The following is a 10,925-nucleotide window of genomic DNA, read 5'->3' as shown; positions in this document are numbered from 1 at the left end:
AACATGATTTCTTTGAAAATCCACTGATTTTGATGAGGGTTGAGGACTGTTGGCCTTGGATTTGCCACATAGAACAAGTGGGGCTGCCTTCTCTCAGGTAAGGTGGGGACCCCAGCAGAGCATGTGCAGAAATGCAAATTCCTCACATCTACCCTAGACTTGTAGAATCAAAAGACTCCTGGCCCAGCAATCGTGTTCCAGGAAGCTCGGCCACCGCGTCTGTGCACACGGTGAGAGCCACTCTTCAGTGTCCAGGCAAATTCAGTTCAGAGGATGTAGCAACTCCGCAGGTCCCTGAGTGGGCCACTTAGCGCCATGCTGAAGGAATACGCGGGTTTGTCCAGTGGTGATGCCTCCCTCTGATCATGTTTCATGACTTGGTTGGGAAAGTATGGTTAGCAATTATCCTTTACTACAGACCTGGGCAGGACTTAATGTTCTCAAGGGGTTTAAATCTGGTTGCCAACCGGTGTGCATTCAACGTGGAGCTCATTCATGCAACCAAATGCAGTCCCTGCCTTGACTGGCTGAGTGGGGAGCACCATCCCCTGGGTGTTACGTGTTTAAGCGCTAGCTATAGAGTACTTGGCAGAGCCTCCGGGTCTCAAGAGATTGGATTTCATCCATTCCTTGGCAGGCCCCCACTCAGGCAGTTTTGTTTGTTTGACTAATTGGTCTATGCATAATTTGAGATCGCAAGCAATGAAATTAGCAGAAGCCTGTGCTTCAAAGGGAAAGTTGTTCTCTCCTGGTCTCAGTGAGAAGTGGGAGGTTCTGCTCTGTAAGAAAAATGCCATATTCTCTAAAGAAATCAGAAACTCCCTTTGGAAATAGAATTCGCCTAATATAATTAATTGATCACTAACTGCCAAGTGAACAAGAAAAGAAGAAAGTCACACCTGACCATTTCATAGATTTAGGAAGGCAGCTCTGACTGGGCTGAGCTGGGCCACTGGGGGTCCATGGAATCAAGTCTCTGCTTTGGAGAAAAACCAGACCAGACCAGCCTTTACCCCTAGAGACATGGCCAACTACTTAAGCCTACATTTGTGTCTGCTTACCAAGATGGAGTTGGGGTTCTAACATTTTCCATGTGGAAGCTGGTTTCTAACATTTCATTAGGAAGGGCGAAGAGTGTTGCTCTGGTAGCCCAACAGTACTAGTCGAACCCCAACTTAATATTTTCCTCTGTTTGACCCGCTTTAGCATTCTCTTAGTTTCCATGTCCTCATTTCCAAAGCAAGACTAACACCCAGATTGCAGAGGCTGCATGAAGTTACACACATAGACAGACGAAACTCTGCTCATGTAAACATTGCCCTGCATATATTGAATACCTGGTAGATATCAAAATAATGCTAACATAACATGGAAATCCTGTTTGACTTCACTAGCCTGCTGATGTGCAAACTCCATGATCATAGTAGGCCTTCCCAAGGACAACCTGATTTTCAGCATCAACTTCTGTATTCATTACTTTGTTCTGTAATAAACACCATAACCAAAGGCAGATTAAGGAATAATGAGTTTATTTGGACTTATGGTTCCAGCAGGAGAGTCCATAATAGTGGCAAAGGCCAGGACAGCAAGTGGCAGGCCAGGGGACAGGAGACGGAAGCTAAGAGGCCACATCTCAGGCTGCATATACAGGAGACAGAGAGAGCGAGTGGGATGAAGCTAAAAACTCTGAAAGCCTCCCACCTTGGTGATGTACTTCCTCCACTGGGGCTCTACATCACCAGAGTTCCATGTCCTCTCCCACACGGGACCACAAACTGGTGATCAAGTGTTCAAACACATGAGCCTTTGGGAGACATTGTTCATTCAAACCACCACAACCTTCATGGATGAACACAGAATTAGGACACTGTCTAGGAGGCCACCCATCATCCACTGTTGCAGATTTTTTTTTTTCAAGACAGGGTTTCTCTGTGTAGTTTTGGTGCCTGTCCTGGATCTTGCTCTGTAGACCAGGCTGGCCTCAAACTCACAAAGATCCACCTGGTTCTGCCTCCCGAGTGCTGGGATTAAAGGCAAGCGCCACCACTGCCCGGCTGCAGAATATTATTTTAAGGTGTGTTATGTTTGTTTATGTTGCATTTGTTAAACTCTATGAAGCTGTGTTACTTTGCCTGTCTAAAACACTGATGGTCTAATAAAGAACTGGCTGATAAAGGCAGGAGAAAGGATAGATGAGGTTGGCAGGCAGAGAGAATATATAGAAGGAGAAATCTGGAAGGAAGAAGGAACAAGAGAACAAGGAGAGGAGGACTTCAGGGGTCAGCCACCCAGTCACCCAGCCAGCCATGGAGTAAGAGCAAAAGTAAGATATACAGAAGTAAGAAAAGGGAAAGGGCCAGAGGCATAAGGAAGATGGGATAATTTAAAGCTAAGAAAAGCTGGCAAGAAACAAGCCAAGCTGAGGCCAGGCATTTATAATTAAGAATAAGCCTTCGTGTGTGATTTATTTGGGAGCTGGATGGTGGGTCCCCCAAAAGAGCAAAAACAACCAACAACAATCCTCCACATATTTTTATTCTCAGCTCACCGTGACTCACTCTTTGTCCCGAAAGTGTTTACCCTGTGGTTTCCCCCAAACATTACATCACTTACTCTTACCACCCTCACTCACCACCCTCTGTATTCCCTTCCTCCCTGTCCATCAAGGTGCATTCACTTTCTTTAAAAAAAAAATGTTTATTTTAGTATTTCTTTCCATTACAAATTTAACTTGCCTTTGCAGTGCTAATATTTTCACTGTGACTATTAATATTTGTGTTATGTCCTACTTATAAATCTGCAGAGATTTTTAAGAAGATACAGCACTTCATATCTTGCCTGTAAGCCCTATTAATTTGAATATGGATGACAAATTTAATGTTATTTTTTTAGAATGCTGTATTCATTGCAAAGGGGTTGCAATAATATAGAAATGGCCCGATATGAAATAAATACCCCTTTCTTGATATGCATATGGTTGCATAAGCTTATAGTAAGGCTTCACTTCCTACTGGCAGTGATATACATTTTGGCTCCTGGACTTTAATGTTCTGTTTTTGGAGGAATCACTCTTATTCCTTATGGAGTTGATAAGTACAACGAATATTCCTGAAGGCAAAATCCAAAATATTGACAACTTATTTCTCCAGCCTCCCTCATAGCCAGGATGGAAGCCTATGCCACCCAGCTATGCCTATCAGAGATATGAATAGACTATTGATGCCAAAACAAAGGGACTTGGAGTGCCCTGTCATCCCTATGATAGTGGGTCAGTGCCTTCTTCTCCAGAAGGATTTGGGGGCCATAGCTTTGAGTGTTTCTTCTTGCTTGTCCACAGATCAATTTTCAGGCCTTATTATGATTCATGAACTATTCTCTATCCTTCCAAAAGCTTTTCTCCACTCAGCCACAAATGGTCTCAATTGGTTGTGTGTGTGTGTGTGTGTGTGTGTGTGTGTGTGTGTGTGTAGAACCCTGATGAATATGGTACATGCTATTATATGAAATTCAATATTTTAAAAACAGCTACCACATCCACTAAACTTTAAGGGGCAGTTAGATTGGTAAATTATCTGTCTGTTCCAAGTGGCCATTACTGCTTCTAACAAAACCTCCCCAGGTCTTAGTGGCTTTAAACAATAATTGATTTTATTTCATTGTCTTGAGGTGGGTCCAGCCATATGGCTTCCTCTTTGGATTTCACGGAGGTGTAGACAGGTAGTGTTTGTTTCTGGAATCACCTGGAACCTGGCCCGGGCAGATCATCCAAGGAGATTCCTTGAGTTCTGTGCCCAGTTCTTTGTCCTCTCCCTTCCCACAGAATGTCTCATCTCTTCTCATCTCTTGAGGCTTCTCACAGTAGTCACACAGGACACCTGGATTTCAACAGACACAATATACCCGGGCCTGACACAGCATTCCTTCCACATTCTTTTGGTCAAAGCAGCCATGAAACATGCCTGGGCTCCAAGGGGGTGAGCTAGAAAACCAGACTTTAGTTCTTGAAATGGGAGTGTCATGGTCACACAGCCACTGCCGGAGAGAGTTCTGTAGCCATCTTCTGGAAACAGTCTTACTCTCTGAATGGATGGGTGGCATTCGGGGATTTATAGAGAAAACATTCAGTGACATGAGTTTTTAACAGCACAGTGACCATCCTTTGGCATCCACAGGACGTTATACGCTGAAGTGTTCAGTGGCCTGGCTGGTAAAGGTAGGCCCTAGAGTCTCAGGGGGGCCACCCCCTCTGCCTACACATTGAGTCCCAATCTCACTTTTCAGCAGTCTGGGGACCCAAAGCGTTTTGGAGCCTGAGAGCACAGTCATTCTCTCTCTCTCTCTCTCTCTCTCTCTCTCTCTCTCTCTCTCTCTCTCTCTCTCTCTCTCTCTCTCTGTGTGTGTGTGTGTCATTGGTTTTAGTTTTGGTTTTTCCTATGACTTTGAAAAATCAACCAAGGAAAGAAGTCGGCAGTCAGTCCCCTAGCCAGCCACACTTCAGGAGCTGGGCATGGGGGTGCATGCTTTTAATCTCAGCTCTCTGGATGCAGAGGCAAGCAGATCTCCGTGAATTTGAGGCCAGACCGATCTACACAGTGAGTTTCAGGACAGTCAGAGCTACATAGTGAGACCATGTCTCAAAAATAAATGAACAAACTAAGGAAATAAAGAGGGTGATCACTAGACTGTTGAACTTCAGCAGGTTCCCCAGTGATGTGTACACTGGCGGGGGGGGGGGTGGGGGGGGTGGGGCTGTCTAGGAAAATGATAGCATCTCATTTTGGTTAGAGACCAAGAGTATGTCTAACACAGCTTGATTGAGCACAGTGGCTGCTCAGGTAAATGTTCTATTCACTTTCCCATCAGGCAGTCCTTTCTTCGGCTCCACTTTAGGGATGTGGCACATGTAACTGTGCATCTGGCAGCTAATATCTGAGGACTGGAGACTGTCTTTTGCTTTTGTTAAGATTTATTTTTTTTTGGGGGGGGAAGATGGGAGGGAGGGGAGAACAAGGGAATCCGTGGCTGATAAGTAAAATTAAATTAAATTATAAAATAAAAAAAAAGATTTATTTTTGCTTTTGTTGATGTCTGCGTGTGTGTGCGTACATGTGCTCGTGCGTGAGGGTGCCAGTGGAGGTCAGAGGAGGGTGTCGGATGCCCTGGAGCTGGAGTTACAGGTGTTTGGGAGTCTCTTGTTGTGAGCACAGGGAACTGCACGCCCGTCATCTTTCCACTGCTGAATCATCTCTCCAGCCTCCAGACCGTCTTGCTTGTTTTGTTATTTTGACTCGTTGCTTTAAGGCTCTGTGGACTCCCCTACAACAGGTACCAGACTGCGATGCTGTACCAGCTAGTCTGGATAGAGCTCCTATCAGTCTGTTCTTCCTGGTATCTCTCCACGTTGGAGCAGAAATGTGTCCTATCCTAAAGCCAGAGGGGCTGAGAGGTTAATAATGTCTCATGCGGGTTTTGTCTGGTGAGCCCCCCTGCCGTAAGGGTAACTCGTTTCGGTTGATAGAGTAAGTTGAGTTAGTAGAGGGTGCTCCATAGTCTTGGTTCAGTTGTTACAGCCTGCATCTTGTCAAGGCAGGGCTCCTGTGAAATCTTTATGGTCTTTGTACCTAATAGCAGTTCCCTCCTCACAAAAGCCCATTGTCTTACGCAACACACAGGCATTGATTAGTTCTTCCATAGCTTTCAATGGTTAAAAAACCCAAATCAGATCAGCTTATGGCAAACAGCAAATTTATGGGCTCAGAAAGCTGAAAGGCCCCGGGGCTGGCCTGGCTTCCAGCTTGGATAGATTTAGCAGCTTAGACTGTTGTTAGCAATCAATTGCCCTCCTCCATTTGCTGCAGACTGCTTGGGTTCTAGCCTTAGGCACCCCCAGGCTGGCCCTTCTCCGAGGCTGTAGTTGAGCTCAAGAGGGAGAAGTATTGTCAGCTGTCTGATTGGATCTCTGAACCACTCACTATGGACAGAGGAACACATAGCACCTTTAATAGCTCAGTCCTGAATCCTGCCTTCTGTCCAGGACCAGGGAAAGACTCCAGTAGGCAGAGGGGTCCTGAGGGACAGGAGCTGCCACTGGGGTCAGGGGAGAGGCTGTGTGATGGCAAGAACAACCATCTACGATATTGTTATCACCGTCAGAGTTATTTTTAAACTACCACATTATATGTGCTTCTGTTTAATCCCTGGTTATACCTGGCACGTGGAAACTGCGTGAAACACGTGGAGGCAGTGGGGGTTTTCTTAATGACAAACATTAGTTCAGTCTTGTAAACTGCCAGCCAGCCAGGGTTGCCAAGAGTCAAGTGCTTAAGAGAAAGGAAGCATTACTCCCTCGAAGCATAAATAATGCATCCTATCTTTGCACAGTTCCTCAAGCCTTTATTATTACATTGTTTTGATCACCTAGGCAGTGTTTGCACATGCTATGAAGTGGAGTACATTTTATATCACTATATACGTGACGAGTCTCTCCCTAGGAGAACAAACCAGGCTCACGTCACTCCCAGCCGAGTTGGAATGCATCCAAAGTGCCCTTTCAGACGCCGCCCATGGACCCACCTCCATGCTGGTTCCTCATGTCTAAGGAGGAGGCTCTCCTGCCCTCTGGGGGTGAGGGCAGAGGGCAGAAGCTGGAGGGGAAAGGCGAGAAGAAGCTGGCAGTTGTGCAGAGGTGATGTGTATTTTCCTTAGTGTCTTTCCAACCCTGACTTACCTTTTCTAACTTCTAAATAAGGGGAGATGTCCAAGGCCATTTACAGAAGACAAGAAGACATGCAGAGAGAATTATGGAAGTGGACATTTTGTCCAGAGATAGTGCTGAAAATGGCAGGTAGCTGGGACCATTCTGGGCACTCAGACCCAAGTTAATTCATAACCAGTATCGTTGTGGATGCATAGACCAGAGAACTCATTACATGCATTCTTGGGAAATAATTCTCACACAGCCTCAGCTGAGAAAGGCTGAGTTGGACATCTGTGCACTGGGACCTTGTCTGCTGCAGAAAAGAAGTTAGTGATTTATCTGGAAATGTACACACACAAAGGTATACACTATGCTCAATGTACATAGAATACATAGCATCTGGGTATATGTCAGTGTATAAAAATACATGTTCTGTATCTTTCAGTGTATGTGTGTGTGTACATTATACATGTATAGGGCTATCCACACATATGGGCAGTATTTTAACTTCAGAAAGAATGAGCAGTGGCGGCCTCCCTAACATGAAGGAAAAAAGGAAACCCTTTTCTCGTTATTCTGGCTTCTCCCTTGCTGCTGAAAGAGCGCCACAAGAGCCCAGTGTGAGCAGAGAATGGCAGCGTGATCAGCTTCGGCCTCCAGCCTCTCTCCTCCTTAGGGCTCTCCTCACAGGCAAGGGCAGGTGCTTTCTCTTTTGGAAGCATCTTTGGGTGCCTCTGCCCTGCAGCTGTGACTGAGTCTCCAAGCTTTGTGGAGGTGAGCCAGTAAATCTGTGGAGAAGGCACCGTCCCTGTCACCTCCTCCCTGCCCAAGATGGCAGCCCCTCTGGCTGGGGAGAGGCACCCCTGTTCTGTGAGAGGTTGAATATGAACAATTACTTCCTTATTGCTACTCTCTTTCTCGTTGACCATGGGCCACTGGAAGGATTCTTTGTATGCATATCTGTGATGCCTGGGGATGAGATCTCTGGAAGCCAGGATAGAGCCAGTGGGGCCTCTGACCCTTCCAAGAGGTGCGAGAGCCTCTAACGGTGCCTGGTCTGCACTGGACCGTGGCCGCCCGCAGCAGAGGATGTAGACTATGCCCAAGTTAGATATCCCATTTCGTCACAGTCAGATATACAGGTGAGGTGGGGTTAGAAGGCTCCTCTTCTCAGTTCCATGCATCTATAGCCTAATCCTTCTGTTCCCCTATGCATAGGCCGGAGATGAGTTGGACACTTTGACTTAACAGTGTTCCCTTGGGGCTGGAGAGATGGTTCAGCACTTAAGAGTGCATCCTGCTCTTGCAGAGGACCCAAGTTTGGCTCCCAACATCCGCATCTGGCAGCTCACCAGCTCCTGTAACTCCAGCTACACTGATACCCTCTTCTTGCCTACACACACACACACACACACACACACACACACACACACACAGATGCACATAATTTTAAAACAAAATACATCTTAAATAAAACAAAACCATAATGCTTTCTCTCTAGATACATCAAAATACTCTCCTGAAGACAATTTCTAAAAAGAAGAGTCAGAGAGAAGACTAGCAAGATGGCTCAGTGGCAGAGACTCTGCCTAGTATGTAGAAGGACCTGGGTTCAAACCCCAGCAACACACACACAGACACACAGAGATACACACACACATGCACGCGAGCACGCGCACGCACGCATGTCCTTGCGCACATCGGTCACAGACCTGGGAAGCCATCCAAAGCCTGATTTTATAATGCACTGAGAAGAAGTGATCTATTGCGCCAGTTAATATCCGTGAGCATTTTTCCTTCCTCTATCCGCTGCCTGCTTCCTAGAGGTAATTTAGCAAAATCCAGCTCTGAGAAAATGTAATCCATCAGGGCTACACTGTGAGATGTTTCTCTGAGATGGCAGTATGGCGAGCAATTTTTCAAAGATGATTTTTATTTTCATTAGAAAGAAGATGGGGATTTGGGAATCAAGCGGGAACGCACGGACTGACAAGGAGATACATCAACACTGCTAGAGCAGACAATGAGTCGCTGCGTCTCCACCGCCCGCCGCCCTCCCCCGAGGAAGCTGCTCCTGGACTTTGCAACATTTTGTGTTTGTGAACAGCAGATAGGTTTAGAAATATTATTTCAATAAACAGTGGATTTGCTTTATTCCTGTTTCGAGTCCTAAGGTCTGGCCTCCAGGCTCGGCTTGGGAATGGATTTTATTAATAAAAGCTGTCCAAATAGTCTACAGTTAAAATATTTGCTCAATTCTTCTCTTTCCTTTTAAATTAAAAGTGAAGTGGTCTATTTCATCACACAGGCCTGCCTGACCAAGGAGAAGATAAAATTTACCTTCTGCTCTTCGGTTCTAGCAAGACATATTTGCTTTCTCATGAAATGAACTCAGATGGCTATTTAAAATCAGAGCAAATAACATCACCAGTCAGATGGGAAAGAGTTCCTTCCCCTACCCTTAGATCTTTCTTCTCTATCCCTAGTTTTTTTTTTTATTGAAAAAAAATCAGCAAAAAAAGCAAAAGAAGAAAATATAAGAAAAAAGAGCAGCATGAAAATATGTCCAGTTTTCCTTGACTGGAAACTTGCTGCTGGTGAGAAACATATGTGTGCGACCCCGAACCCCGATTCCTTTCCTGATTCAGTTGGCATTTGTTCAGTACGCACGGTAGTGGCTACATGACAGGCAGAGGAAGGTCCGGGGAGCCATCGTGGATCCAAAGTTCAAATGACTGCAGGACCCAAGCGAGTGTCATGAGTATGTTCACATGACCAAGACAACCCAGTGACCGTGGTCGGCTGACAACTGCCTGCCCTGTCTAAAGCTTCCACCTGCGATTTTGAGAACTAGCAAAGCCTGCTGCGGGTTTCTACTTCCCTTTCTGAAGCAGGGAAGAGAAAGTCAGCTCTTAGGGAAGAGGAAGCCCGGAAGACTGAGCAGGAGGAATTCAATACCAAGGGAAAAGATGGTGTAAACTGAGGAAGTGTCGGGGATACAAGCAGGATGAGGTGTGGGGACCACTGTGCAGAGGCAAATCTTCCCAGATGTGTGTGGCTCTTCATGAAGCTTCATGCTTCCCTAGGGTGCCATGGCCCTGAAATGGCCCTGCCTGTCCTGGTGCCGCTCTGGCCTAAACCTAGAAAGCATTATTCCAGACTTCCTTTTTCTCTTTGATCTCAGGGAAAGATTCAGATTTTGTGGCAACTGAGTCATGTACAGAGATGGGAATGCGGGGCTTCTTTTGAAAAGGGAGGTGGGCTACAAAATTGGGTTGAAAAATGTATTTCTTTTGGATGAGCAGGTAAGTACAAGTGGCATTCCCTCCAGAGTAAGATTGCTATGTGCTGCTCTCTAGACCACACTTCAGAACTACTGTTGTGCTACACTTAAAAATGTCCCCCAAGCCAACTGTTCCTCCCGGCCGTTCCTCCCGGCCGTCACCACTACCCCTCTGGATGGGAAGGACAGTGCGATCTGATTTTAGATCTGCTTGTAGCAGATCACAGCGTGAGAGAGTTGTCAGAACCCAGGACTCCATGTAAGCAAGTCTGAAAGGCATTTTCTTGATTGACAATTGATATGGGAGGGCCCAGCTCACTGTGGGCAGTGCCACCCCTGGGCACAAGGTCCTGGATAGTATCAGAAGAAAGACTAATCAAGTCTAGGGGAGAAAATCATTAAGCGACATTCCTCCCTGGTCTCTGCATCAGTCGTGACTCCAGGTTCTTGCCTGGAGTTCCTGTCCCGACTTCCCTGGATGATGGATTATAGAACGAAAAAACCTCATTCCTCCCCAAGTTGCTTTCAATCATGGTGTTTTATCACATCTATAGAAATCCCAACTGAGACGTTGTTGTTGTGTTGATTTAGCATGGCAGATCAGGGAGGATGCTGAGATCTCAACAAAGAACAACCCCTTACAGACCACGCCTATCTGCAGAGGGCAGATAACCAACAAGGCCAGGCCAGAAATGGTGGGTCTTGAAGCAGGACCTGTGTCTCTGGTCCTTCAGAGTTAGAGCAATGGGAACCCACGCAGCTTCCTCTGCCTGTGGCAAGGTCTGTCTCTGGAATAGTCTTCCCTTCCTAGCAAGTGTCTAAGACCCATCCCTGGCCAGAGCTGGATCTGACTGAGTCTTTAGGTTTCTTCCTCTCAAGAGAGTGGGAGCATCTAGGAGCTGGGCCCCAGGTTAGTGCTGAAGCCTCAGAGAGCCAGACTCCCAT

Source organism: Peromyscus maniculatus, chromosome 19 (genome assembly GCF_049852395.1).
Source record: "Peromyscus maniculatus bairdii isolate BWxNUB_F1_BW_parent chromosome 19, HU_Pman_BW_mat_3.1, whole genome shotgun sequence".
NCBI classification, from domain to species: Eukaryota; Metazoa; Chordata; class Mammalia; order Rodentia; family Cricetidae; genus Peromyscus; species Peromyscus maniculatus.
Note: the sequence above shows the minus strand (reverse complement) of the source record.